This window comes from Tiliqua scincoides, chromosome 1 (assembly GCF_035046505.1).
Source record: "Tiliqua scincoides isolate rTilSci1 chromosome 1, rTilSci1.hap2, whole genome shotgun sequence".
Taxonomy (NCBI): domain Eukaryota; kingdom Metazoa; phylum Chordata; class Lepidosauria; order Squamata; family Scincidae; genus Tiliqua; species Tiliqua scincoides.
In genome coordinates, this window is record NC_089821.1 from 207438296 (window position 1) to 207452189 (window position 13894).

General features: G+C 45.9%; 1 pseudogene; it reads right to left on the reverse strand.

The window, feature by feature from the left end:
• Positions 1-13183: 13183 nt before the first annotated feature.
• Positions 13184-13303, reverse strand: LOC136637587 (5S ribosomal RNA; annotated as a pseudogene).
• Positions 13304-13894: the final 591 nt, after the last annotated feature.

The following is a 13894-nucleotide window of genomic DNA, read 5'->3' on the forward strand; positions in this document are numbered from 1 at the left end:
TTGTTTGTTTGTTTGTTTAATTTATTTTACATGGTGGTATGATTAAAAAATACCAAGATTTTACCATTTTGGCAAGTAGTGGTGTCACCCAGTGCAGCCTGCACCCTCCTAGTGACACCACTGATAGCAAGTAAGTAGAAGTAGTAAATTGGGATATAGTAGTGGACAGCCAAATCCTGAGCTGCCCGGGTGCCCAGGCTTGGTGACATCAAGGAGGGCTGCTGCCGAATCCAGTGCCTCCCACACTACTGTGGGAGGCGCCTCGGGAGAAGGGGATGTTCATCCCCTTCCCCTGGGTAAGGTAAGCAGCCCTGCAATGCGGCTACTCACTTTACTGCCGACCAAGAGGTCGGCGGTTAGGAAAAGGCGCTTGTGTAGGGCGCGCAGCCCTCCACTAGCGCCCTGGATCCTGCGAAGTGGAACTCCACCTCCGCTGGCCTCCCCCCTCCCTGGAACGCCTCCTCCCTGCCCCCACACCTGCCCCCACCCCTACCTACAGTGCTGCTGCTCGGCAGTCCAGGAGACCTCTGAGCCGCGGAAACTGGGCGACTGGGTTAGCACAGGCGGGAGCACGGCAGTGAACCTCATGAACGTGCCTAACAGCACATTTGCGACTCTGCTCGGTGGCACAGAGCCATGCCACCGAGCACAGGATTGGCTCTAAGTTGGGACAGTGGTGTAGCTAGGTCATTTGACACCCAGGGACCATAAATTTTTGTCACCGCGTATGACATGATTAATTTTTAAGTGATGTCATGGCTGGAAGTGACATCATCAAGCAAATTAAAATAAATAATTATAAATAGTTAAATTAAAGAAAAACAAATATTTGAATAAGGGGAAGTCAGCCCTGATCTACCATGTGAATTTTGTCTGTAGCCTGCCTGAAATAACACCCCCCCCCGACAAAAAAATCAGTAAAATTTTCAACCCTACCCGGTACCCAGTTCAATTTAAGTTCTTATATTTCAAGCATATCACTATCAGGACCCACCTGGCTTTACAAGTCTAAAACAGAAAAAATTCACTCTACCCTCTCAAAGCTTTGTTTCATTATTTTTACGAGGGGGGGGGGCTGCCTTCTGGAGCATTTGAGCTCCAGTTCCATCAGGTCAGAACCATCCTGGTGACCTCGAATTCCCTTTTGCTTGACCTGACCATGAACCAAGGGACATTTGCTTACTTGCGAGTAAACGCTTAGTTTCACTTTTCATAGGGCTCAATATGTTCGTCAGCTTGGAGGGAGGGACTTCTTTCTAGGGTGTTTTTGGGAGGCTGCATTCATCAGATCAGGACCATTCAGGTGTCGTTGGATTCCTCTTAGCCTGCCCTTTCTGATGGACTAAGGCCAGTTTGCCTACCCATGAGCAAACACGCAATGTGGCTCAGTTTCACTTTCCATAGGACTCCATGCATTGCTATTTTCTGGTTTTTCGGCCATAACTTTTGATAGAAGGGAGATATTTCACTCCAGTTTTCTTTCATTGCATTCTGCTGCAAATTCCACATCCAACGGTATATAGCATGGTGGTATTATTACCAACCACCACGATTTTAGCGATTTCAGTTACTTGTGGTGTCACCAGGAGGGGCCAAACTGTGGCTTGCAAGCCACATGCAGCTCTTTGACATATAATATGTGGCTCGCAGAAATATGTTGGCTGAGCTCCTTTTTGCATCACAATTAGTATAAAAGGTAAATAAGAAAGCTTCAAGCTTTAGTATTATTTATTTAGTATTATTTATAGCCAGTGGTATAAACCAAGAGTCCACTGGGTTAAAACATATATTTAATGCTCACAGTGAATAAATATATTTAAGAATTTAAATGCTTCTTACATATTATGGCTCTCAAACATCTCTCTTGCTACTCTCAAACCTCTGAAGTTTATCATAACGCTCTTGCATTAAGCAAGTTTGGCCACCCCTGCTCTGTGCCCTCTGAGAACTGGCTCTCTTGTGACCCTTTCGAAGCTATGTGTCCTTCTGCCAAAAGCAGCCAGGTGTCAAACAAATTTTGAGTCAGTGACCCCAGGAAAGAGTGAGCTTATCCTCTGATATTTGATAAGGGTTCGAAAAAATTAGGTGCATCTTTCAAATGAAAGTGGCAACAATTCCCTCCCTTTTGTGACATATTTTTAAGATCCCTTAGATTACAGATAAGGGTGAGTCACCTGTGGGAAGTCTCCAGCCTTCCCTCCAGCATCCCCAGTAGTGTGCTGAGTAAGAGGCACACCGGTGTCACCTGGACCAGATAGGATTGGGCTGCTAGAAACACAGATCAGCAAAGCCCTGCCCCCCCCCCCACACACACACAAGCAACAGCAGCAGGCAATAAAACAAAGGAGTCAGGCTTTCTGAACTGAAGAGGATCATGTCACTGCCTGTTAGATGTGAGTCTCATGATGCATTAAAGGATTACTGAGTCATTTATACCGATTTATACCTCTGGAACATCCTTCCAGAACATCCCCACAGTTTCCATTCCAGTTACGGGACATTGCTTACCAATATGTGTATAGAAGCTGATGATAGAACCTTCAACTGTTCATTTCAGGGAATAGGGTAAGCTCATTCAACCATTTATTTATTTTTTTTTTTGGCTGTGTTTTACTACCAAAAATAAGACATGGTGACAATTTCTCTTGCCTCAGCAGCACTGTGATGTGAAATTATTCTAGAAGTAAGGAAAAGAGCACATCTTAGAGCAGGGGTCTCCAAACCCTGGCCCAGGGGCCAGATGGCAGCCCGCAGCGAGCCTCTATCCAGCCTGCAGCCAGCCTCTGGCCCCCTAAAAGCCTCTGGTCCACTCAACTGAACATGACCAGAGCTGTGCTCTGATTGCATCTGGAGGGTGTTCTGAGGGGCTGGAGAGGCTGAGTGAATGAGCCCACTCATTCATTTATTCATTCATCTAAGTTCCATCTCTAATATATTTATTTAAATTTTATATTTAAATTTTTTCAGGCCCTCAGCACTGCGCCAGATATTTCATGCGGCCCTCTGGCCAAAAAGTTTGGAGACCCCTGTCTTAGAGCATTAATATATTGGCATTCCCTATGCTGGATCAGACCCACTGTTCTTCTGGGCCAGGACTCTGTCTCTCTCTAACAAAGCCAACTAATGCTTCAGGGAAGAACAAAAGCCGAATGCAATGGAGAGAGCCAACATTTGTGTGTTCTGTTTCTCTTGGAGACGTTTACACGTACATATGCAAAACCAGTTTCTGTGATCCCACTAAACCTTGATCGAAATATTGATATTGGAATTGGAATTCTTAAATGAATTTGCATTAAAATAAGGATACCCACATAGGCATATTCTGGACATTTGTAAGAGATTTCCCTCCACCTCTGGTCCTGCAGTTTCTTTGACCTTGAAATGTTCTCTTACCAGCTTGAAAAGGAAGTCTGTTTGGTGACACAGGTAGTTCTGATTGGTAGGCACTGTGACAATGTCACATTTTTTTTCCATCTCTGGGCTTGGATGCCACACTGCAAAGCCCATCGGGGATTTCATAATGCTACTTATCATGGGTGCACTTTGAACACAATCTGCTGCTAGTGGCTTGATCATTGCCCTGTGCTGTGACACTCCACGAGTGCTATCATTTGTGAGGAGCTGCGCAGCTGGCCTTTCTCCATTCAGTTCTTCCAGTGCACACTTGGATGGGAAGGCCCTACTCATTTCCCATGTCTTGTCATCTGCTTGGCCAAAACCATGGTAAACACACGGAGAGGAGGGGAAAGAGCAGCCTGCGGAACACAAAGAGAAGAGGCAGCTCCAGTCCTGTTTGTCAAGTTTCTCACTTTGCTCCCCCTGAGAATAAACAATGACTCACTAATTGGTTTGCTCATTAGACTGCAAAGCAGCGCAGTGGGGGGTCTTGCACTAAGAGCCTGTTGTGGCTTGCTGGTGTGTTCTGCTATCCAAGGCAGCCTGCACAACACGCTCCCTACTAAGTGATCCATGTCAGCATATCCCTCACAGCTGGTTCTCATACTGTGCTGAAGCAGCACTCTGAGGTGACTGGTGATGTGCTGGGGGGGGGGTGGGAGTTGGACAGAGAAAGGCCATGACTTCACACCAGTGACTGTTGCCAGCAAGCAGTTCAATACTTGGGAGAAAGTGGCGAAGAGAAGAAACATGGAAAGAGGAGCCATCAAAAACATGCACTTTTCATTTTCTGCAAGGCACCTGTCACATTTCACTTCATCTGGCTAAACCCACATCCAAGTTCTTGAAGCCATAACAAAATTAACATACACTTGTCGTGCTTCTTGGGATTGGTAGAACACCCAAATTGTCTGTCAAATAAACAGAACAACCTCTTTCCTTCCTTTCAGTGTAGGCACTTGAGGTCTAAGCAAAGGTAGATGTCTAAAGCATGACAGGGCCCCCTCCACACTTTTCGCAAGCAACCACCATCATCATGATTGAACCTGAATGGAGAAGAAAAGGCTTGCCTCCTGTCCCGAAGACAGCCCTGCTCATTCTGTTACTTGAAATAAAGCACTGAGAAGAAAGCAGACCTGTCTCAGCACTGTTAATAATATAAATCTGGCTGTCACAAATCTAGAAAGGCAGGCAACTGCAGGCAGCTCCTTCCCACAAATTACTCACTCAAAGAACTGCTGAGATGTGACTTCTAACATTCAAGGACAATAGCAGGCTAAGCTGCTTGCACCCAGCTCTGGGGAGCATCCAGCACTGCCGCTCCAGGTGGAAAACAGGAACTGAGGAGTGTCTTTAAAACAGGCACAGCTCTGTCTACGCACACATCCTTTCCTTGGTTACTTCCTTGGTTACAGAATTTCCCTCCTTTCCATCCCCTCTATTATTTCAAAAGTCATATGGTGTCAGTGTAAAGACAGGAGGCTTCAAGAGTATCAGGAAGTACTGGTGAATACTATTGAGCTTTGAGCAACTCATAGCTCAATAGCTCTGCTCAGACACCCTTAAAATATGAAGGAGGAAGAAGTGGGTTGTGGTGAAAGGAGGCATCCCTAAGACAAAGGCTTGTAACCAAAGAACACAAGGAAGCTCACGGAAGACAATGTCCCTACCCACTCTGCCACTCAGTACCCAGAAAAGCTTCTCCTGAGGGCTGGGCAATCACTCAGAAAGGGCAAGAATGGCAGGAGGGGAGGGGGAATTCCAGAAAAGCAAGTGAAGGCATCTTGAATGCAGCTTGCTTCCAATCCATTTTCAGAAATTCCCCTTCTCTCCTTAGATCTCTGCATCCACCCCTTTCCAGAGGGTACATTGACCTCAGGAGAGAGAGAGTGGAGGTTTGTCACAGGGCTGCTGTGGGGAAGAGGCATGGGTAAGTTGCCTTCAGTAAGCTTCCTTGCACTCATGATTCTTACATACCATACCAAAGCCTACCTGAATACATATCTAGGATCTTTGCACAGGATTGGGGCCCTGGAAAATGTGGGGCTCCTGATTACACATACACTGTACATGTTTACAGTCTGTACAAGGGTTAGACCCTGCACAGAAAGCACAGTCTATGTGTGGACATCTTGTGAGGGGCCAAGCACCATGATTCCTGGCCCCCATTCCATCCATTGAATGAATCCTATTGTAAATCTTCCATGTAGGATTTTATTTGCATTCCACAGTTACCCATATTTACTGGAACATGTCAGGTTATCTATCGTTCTATCTATTTTATTTCCTTCATAGCTAGTGCTGATCTAGCAACTGTGGCATTCAGTATGTGACTCAGTCCATAAGACAATGATAAACCTCTGCTCTCCAGCAACTCAGCAATTCTATATAAAGGACTGCAGGGCCAAAGCAATCAACTTCTGAAGTCATAAAGGTTTCCCTGAAATAGCATTGCAGTGACCAAATGAAGTATGAGAAGGATTTACTTCACTGGAAGGCACTGGTGTAACGGGCCTGTACTTTAGGAGGAGAGACAGAATGTAATTACCTCCAGCCTTCTTTAGTCCCACTGATGGTGCTGGAGTCAGAAGCAGTCATGGACTGCCAGATTTAGAACTGCAATACCTTGGCACAAAAACTTTTCAAGCTTTTTAATTTTGTTTTGCTGGTGGTAGCTGAAGTTAAGCTGGCTTGAGTGATTTGCTACATTTTTACTGACACATGCATATGCACACATTTTTTTTTTGTGTGTGCAATTATTATTAGCTCCCTTAACCATATTGTTATTGTTTCGTTTAATATACAATAGGAATTGATATAGCCCCTGATACTATATTAATTCTTTCTCTTTTAAGGTTATGGCCCAATCATATGCTGGCCAGGTGCTGGCATAGCACATGGTGGTGAAGACTGCTTTACGGCAGTCACAAAGTAGCCTCCACCAACGAGCACTGCCAGGCTGCTGGTGGGAAGGTCGGAGAGGCATCCTGCCCATTTGCAGATGTCCGAAGACTCACTGGGGCGGGTAAGGCTACGTAAGGGGGTGGAACAGGGTGGGGGAGAGCAGGAGGGCGGGATGGGGAAGGGTGGGTGGAACAGGGTGATGGCTAGGCAGGAAGGGTTGCAGATCAGGCCCAGGAGGGGATGGGTTCTGTGGTGGTGGCGCACATCAAATCCTGACCTCCTCGTCCTGGGCCTGATCTGCCTTTCCACGTCAACCTGGACTTAATGCCAGTGATTGAGCTGGTGCAGGTCTGAGTTGATCCATAGCAGCTGCCAGGGCTTACTCCAAGGTAAGGAGACAAATGCCCCCTTACCCCAGGGAGACCTCTAGCAGCCAAAAGTCCTCTGAGATACAGCAGATGCCTGCACCAGTGCCACTTAATCATTGTGCTGGGGTTAAGAGGACTGGGTTGCCCGTCATATAGAGGGAGGGAAGGTAAATTCAGTAGGTTTCATGCATTAAAAATTGGTCACTGTGTTTAATAAAGTAGCGTAAGTTAAACCCAATTGCAATCTGGTGTGAGCATATATAGAATGCTAGATGCAGGAAGGTGGCAGCGACATGCAAGTATCTTGTGGTCTTGTATGTGCTTCCTGTGGTATCTGGTGGGCCACTGTGAGATACAAGAAGCTGGACTAGATGGGCCCTGGGCCTGATCCAGCAGGGCTCTTCTTATGTTTTTCCCCCCATATGTTTCACAGGGATGGGGGAATCACACCACTGGTGTTGAACTGGGGCTAGCATCTGAAGAAACTACAAGTTATTTTATGCTCTAGAAAGAGCCTGAGTCAGTCACGAAGTTTTCATCCCAAACTACTATCTCAAAGGCAGAAATGGTGCTTTTCTATTTCTGTAGAAGGAAACTTGGTAAGAAAATGAAATCAGAGTTGCTTGTGTTGCTGGCTGAACTTTATATTGGCAAGTGCCTTTCTTTATGGTTATATTTTATAAAAGAACATTAGTCCCAGACTGCATACAAAGGCTGGAGTCTGGTAATAATTTCAGTGTTGAAAATGGAATGATAGAGGCATTGTAGCACATGGTATATTCACACATTTATTTTGTCCCACTGTTGTCTCTAGCTAGCCTTATAAGGAGAAAAAACCAATACGCTAGCCTGAGGAAGTGATGGGGGGGGAGCAGCAGATACTGCTCCCAGACAGTCTACTGGCTGTCTGGCTTACCAATGTAAGAACAACTCCCATATGCCCGCCCACTGCTGCTTACTTGACTTGGCAACAGGAGCGTCCACCTCCCTGCCACTATCCCATCTCACTTGAGAATCTGAAAAGGGGGAGGGGGATGAGGCACAGGAGGAAGTGGAGGAGAAGAGAGTGATGGGGAGACACTCTAGCCCACAATTCTTCCTTTATCTCTTCTGCTCTAGTCTGTCCTATCCAAATCCAGTGCAGGAGGAATAGCCCTCCATATCTGCTATCTGGGTGAATTGGTGGTGGGCAGAGAGATGGTTGAAGTAGCAGGGCTGCAATTCACACACCACATTAAGTGCCCCAGAAAGTACCCCCAAATTGCCCCATCAAATAGAGGTCGAAACACTATAAAATCCTGCAAAAGTCACGTATCAGAGATGAACATATGAAGCGTGTGCACACTACAGATAGTGGTGCTCCTGTCATGTCATCTTCACCATCCTATAAATGCTATAATCTCTCTCCACCCAAAGATTACTCATGAGAACAATGCATGGAAACTGTTGAAGAAGTTTTTTTTTTAATCTTTTAATTCTAAGTTCTCCCTATATCCATATTTTGATTTTAATGAGATTTCCCAACCCCACCCCAGTACATTGATAGGTAGCAACTCTTGCTTCAGAATGAAGAATTTGATCCAACCTATTGACAACACTATGTGACTGGATTCAGGCATAACATATAGCCATGTTTTAAGAATAGTCAAGAATTCTACACCATTACTTGAGCTTCTGCACATACAACAGGGAAACCGTGATTTAGAGATGTTCGCTTTTCCTTCCCATTTTCTCAGAACTCTACTGCATAAGTTCATAAGTTAACTCCCGTCTCCATGTAGTAGCAGCTACCTGAGCAATGGTTAACTATGGCTTATCAGTGGCCTGTGAATTCAGACATTCTAGCATTGCACAAATTGGTTTGCAAACCAGCTTCAAAATGTGGTTTCAGATTCTGGTTTGTTGTCCAACGTTTGTGGAGATGTTTAGATTCAGACATTAAAATAAACTATATTTCTGCATTATGTCTGAACCCAGGCTTCTACAAGCTAATATCTTAAAAATGAATGAGGCTTTATTAGACCTTAATATCACCCACAGAAGGGTGAAAAAGGCATAAGAACATAAGAACAGCCCCACTGGATCAGGCCATAGGCCCATGTAGTCCAGCTTCCTGTATCTCACAGCGGCCCACCAAATGCCCCAGGGAGCACACCAGATAAGAAGAGACCTCATCCTGGTGCCCTCCCTTGCATCTGGCATTCTGACATAACCCATTTCTAAAATCAGGAGGTTGCGCATACACATCATGGCTTGTACCCCATAATGGATTTTTCCTCCAGAAACTTGTCCAATCCCCTTTTAAAGGCATCTAGGCTAGACGCCATCACCACATCCTGTGGCAAGGAGTTCCACAGACCGACCACACGCTGAGTAAAGAAATATTTTCTTTTGTCTGTCCTAACCCGCCCAACACTCAATGTTAGTGGATGTCCCCTTGTTCTGGTATTATGTGAGACTGTAAAGAGCATCTCCCTATCCACTCTGTCCATCCCCTGCATAATTTTGTATGTCTCAATCATGTCCCCCCTCAGGCGTCTCTTTTCTAGGCTGAAGAGGCCCAAACGCCGTAGCCTTTCCTCATAAGGAAGGTGCCCCAGCCCCGTAATCATCTTAGTCGCTCTCTTTGGCACCTTTTCCATTTCCACTATGTCTTTTTTGAGATGCGGCGACCAGAACTGGACACAATACTCCAGGTGTGGCCTTACCATAGATTTGTACAACGGCATTATAATACTAGCTGTTTTGTTCTCAATACCCTTCCTAATTATCCCAAGCATAGAATTGGCCTTCTTCACTGCCGCCGCACATTGGGTCGACACTTTCGTCGACCTGTCCACCACCACCCCAAGATCTCTCTCCTGATCTGTCACAGACAGCTCAGAACCCATCAGCCTATATCTAAAGTTTTGATTTTTTGCCCCAATGTGCATGACTTTACACTTACTGACATTGAAGTGCATCTGCCATTTTGCTGCCCATTCTGCCAGTCTGGAGAGATCCTTCTGGAGCTCCTCACAATCACTTCTGGTCTTCACCACTCGGAAAAGTTTGGTGTCATCTGCAAACTTAGCCACTTCACTGCTCAACCCTGTCTCCAGGTCATTTATGAAGAGGTTGAAAAACACCGGTCCCAGGACAGATCCTTGGGGCACACCGCTTTTCACCTCTCTCCATTGTGAAAATTGCCCATTGACACCCACTCTCTGCTTCCTGGCCTCCAACCAGTTCTCAATCCACGAGAGGACCTGTCCTCTAATTCCCTGACTGTGGAGTTTTTTCAGTAGCCTTTGGTGAGGGACCGTGTCAAACGCCTTCTGAAAGTCCAGATATATAATGTCCACGGGTTCTCCCGCATCCACATGCCTGTTGACCTTTTCAAAGAATTCTATAAGGTTCGTGAGGCAAGACTTACCCTTACAGAAGCCATGCTGACTCTCCCTCAGCAAGGCCTGTTTGTCAATGTGTTTTGAGATCCTATCTTTGATGAGGCATTCTACCATCTTACCCGGTATGGATGTTAGGCTGACCGGCCTATAGTTTCCCAGGTCCCCCCTCTTTCCCTTTTTAAAAATAGGCGTGACATTTGCTATCCTCCAATCTTCTGGCACCATGGCCGTTTTGAGGGACAAGTTGCATACCTTAGTCAAGAGGTCTGCAACTTCATTCTTCAATTCCTTAATAACTCTTGGGTGGATGCCATCAGGGCCCGGTGACTTATTGATCTTTAATTTATCAATGAGGTCTGAAACATCTTCTCTTTTAACCTCTATCTGACTTAACTCCTCGGTCAGGAGGGGTCGTTTGGGCAGCGGTATCTGCCCGAGGTCTTCTGCCATGAAGACAGATGCAAAGAACTCATTTAATTTCTCTGCCATCTCTAAGTCTCCTTTTATCTCCCCTTTCCCTCCCTCACCATCCAGAGGGCCAACCGCTTCTCTGGCGGGTTTCCTGCTTCTAACATATTTGAAGAATATTTGTTGGTGAAGGCAATTTCACCAACAGCTAATATCTGAGACATTTATTTATGAATCTCCAATCTTGTATATATATGCTGCCTTCAACCATCATTCAGCTGGCAGACAGGTCAGATCTCGAGGCATAGGAGTAATCTGTTCTTGACATTGAATCACTGTTTGCTAATACTGTGATTTGTACATAGTTCAAGGGTATATTTCTACGTAGAATGCATTTTGGTAGTGTGGCCTCCAAGCAACAAAGAAAGACTGATAACCATGAGAAGATCCATACCCCAAAGAAAGGAACATCACCTGTTTGGTAAACACAGAGAGCAAAGTCCTGACAAGAACATATCTTGGACAGCAGGCTTTGAATTTCGAAGACAGAAATTTAGAAAAAATTATTTGGTGTCATGCAAAAATAGTTTCTTAAAGTGCACAGGCACCAGGCTTGGTGTGCTGAGGATTGTTCCTGTTCAAAGAAGCAGAAAATGGGGTCCAACTCAATTTTTGGGCCCCATTTAAGGGGCAGGGGGAAGGGGGCAGGGGGAAGACAGCAATGCGATCCCCAGGATCTCATCACTCAGGGGGCTGCAGGGACTGAGATGTACTCACCAATCCCTGCAACAGCATCCTGGGGGTGCGGGGAGCCCTACACAAGCATCTGCAGGGCTCCCCAGGATTCTAAAAGTGACAGAGGAGCGATCACACTCCACTTCCAGTTTTGTGGAGGTACATAGGAGGATGCCTTATACTGAATCAGACTAAAAAAGTGAGAAGGGATGGATAGAGTCTTATTCAACGCCCAACTCAAACCAACCTCTCTTCTCCTGATATATCTACCAGGAACCTCCCATAGCTTTCAGTTCACCCTATCGCCCTTTTTTGCTGAAATGACTAAGGGTCCAATCCTATCCAATTTTCCAGTGCCGGAGCTGCTGTGGCAATGGGATACACACTACTTCCTGTGTTGGGTAGGCAGTCACAGAGGCCTCCTCAAGGTATGGGAACATTTGTTTCCTTATCTCACGGCTGCAGCTGCAACTCCACTAGTGCCGGAACATTGGATAGGATTGGGCACTAAAGCAATATTATCTGCAATGCAAGTCCTGCAGGGCAATTCAGCCATTTACTTTTCCAGAATTCTGGGGAACAAATAAAATGATGAGGGGGGTGCACAAAAATGGGGTCACTACAGAGATGAGGGGCTCTCAATAGGCGCCAAGAAAGAGTTAGGCAAATAAACCAAACTGTTTACTGAGACCCACTCCTCTCCCATTTCTGCTTTCTGTTGCAGCTCTCCATTTTTTCTTTTCTTTTCTTTCCAGAACCTCCAACTCTCTTTGAAGGATGGTGACACCCCAATAATCCTCACTCCTTGTTCTCTGGTACTACCCAGTACTACCCAGTACTACCCAGTACCAGGGCAGTACCCCAGGGTAGTACCCTGGTAGTGTTCCCTGGTAGAGCAGAGGATTGGACTCCTTTATTTCCCACTCGTCCCTTGTCCCATTCAATCCACAGTTTGTCCCACTAACTTTATGTTCTCTCTCTACCCCTAATCCTAGAGCAGTGTTTGTTGTAGCTGGGCTGTGCAGTTTTGGAATTGAACTGATGTAATAATGGCTAATTGCCTCAGTTTCAATGCAGCTGGCAAAGGCGATATTTCTTCTTGATGTACACAGATGCTGTGGGTGTTTTCTCATTACTTTTTTCAAGATTACCGAAATGAATGAGAATAACTTTTTAATATGCATTTGCTTAAACGTAAAAATGCTAAGAATAATAATTACTAAAGGGACCACTTCAGTCCACGGCCCCCAGGAAGTAGCTGAATCCCCTCATTGTTAATTTGGCCATAGTCTGGTAGATTAGCAATGAAAGATTGTTAAAAACAAAATAGTATACAATACAGTCTTATTTGTGGAGGGAGCTTTCAGAAGCTCTGCAGAGAAGCTTAATACTTACTGCCTGCCTATTTCCTAAATGACAAACTAGACTCTTCTACTCAGGTGCCTGTCAATCAAAGCAGCACAATCAGGGAGAAGCCTTGTTAATACAGTTGGCTTTGACGTCAAGGAGCCTCAGCTGGAATCAGTGCGATAAACTTAAGAAGGCAAGTGTCGACAAAACGGAAGCCATGGTGTGCTCAAATTATGCACATGTCTGAGTGTTTTTCACCTTTCTCTTCCTGATCTCTTCACAGCCTGGTTCTCAGAATTGAAAGGAAGATTTTGAGGAATACTGTCTAGGACTGTGTCGCAAACCAAAAGCCCTATTGGGATTTAGTCTCCAGTGGATTGTCTGCATAAAATCCGCTTGCAGACTATAGGTGTGCCAGGCTCTCTTGCCAAAGTTGGGGACTTCGAAAAGGATCATGGGTGATTTCTGGAAGACAGCCTGCAGGCACATGGGTTGGTTCAATACAGTTAAGCATAGAACTTATGCCGGGGGAGGGTTGCATGCACAGTCCCATATCAGTTCCTTAAACAACATGTCTTTTCTGGACGCCATTAGCCTGGTTGGCAACCTTCAGTCTCGAAAGACTATGGTATAATCCTACAGCACCCGGTATTCCCAGGCGGTCTCCCATCCAAGTACTAACCAGGCCTGACCCTGCTTAGCTTCTGAGATCAGACGACATCAGGCATGTGCAGGGTAACAGTTGCTGCCGTTGTGGATGCCATTAGCCTGGGTATCCCCTGGGGGCTGGGGATAAGAATAAGCCCTCAGTCTGGCTGTACTTGTCGTAAGAGGCGACTAAACAGCCTGGGAAGGCAGCTCATCTGAGAGAAGGAAAACTCTGATCCCAAACCTCCACTGCCTTGTGGCTACATCCAGTTATGGAAAAGGCTTTAGGAGTCAACCTCGAGGCAAAATCCAGAGCCGGAGTCCCTGAGGCAGTTCATGGCTGAACACAGTCGCGTTCTGGCAACTCCTGCGACGCCGCTGGAACCAACCGTATTGGCTTCTGCCTTTCCATTGGACCATTTCAGCAACATGGAGAGGGGGGATTTGCTGCATGGGTTTTGCTGCCTATCCTCCATATCTACTTTACCCAGGCTTCATGCACTGGAGAGGACACTCTGTTCCAGAACCACCATTCAGAGCGCGATACCATAGTCTTCTGAGACTGAAGGATGCCAACAGATCTAGCCTGGGTGCTCTGACATTGCACTGAGTCTTTCATTCTGGGCCACATGTTGAGCTGTTCAAGGCACAGAGAAACATTTTAAATGTGAGGCCCTTGGGCACCTTTGACTACAT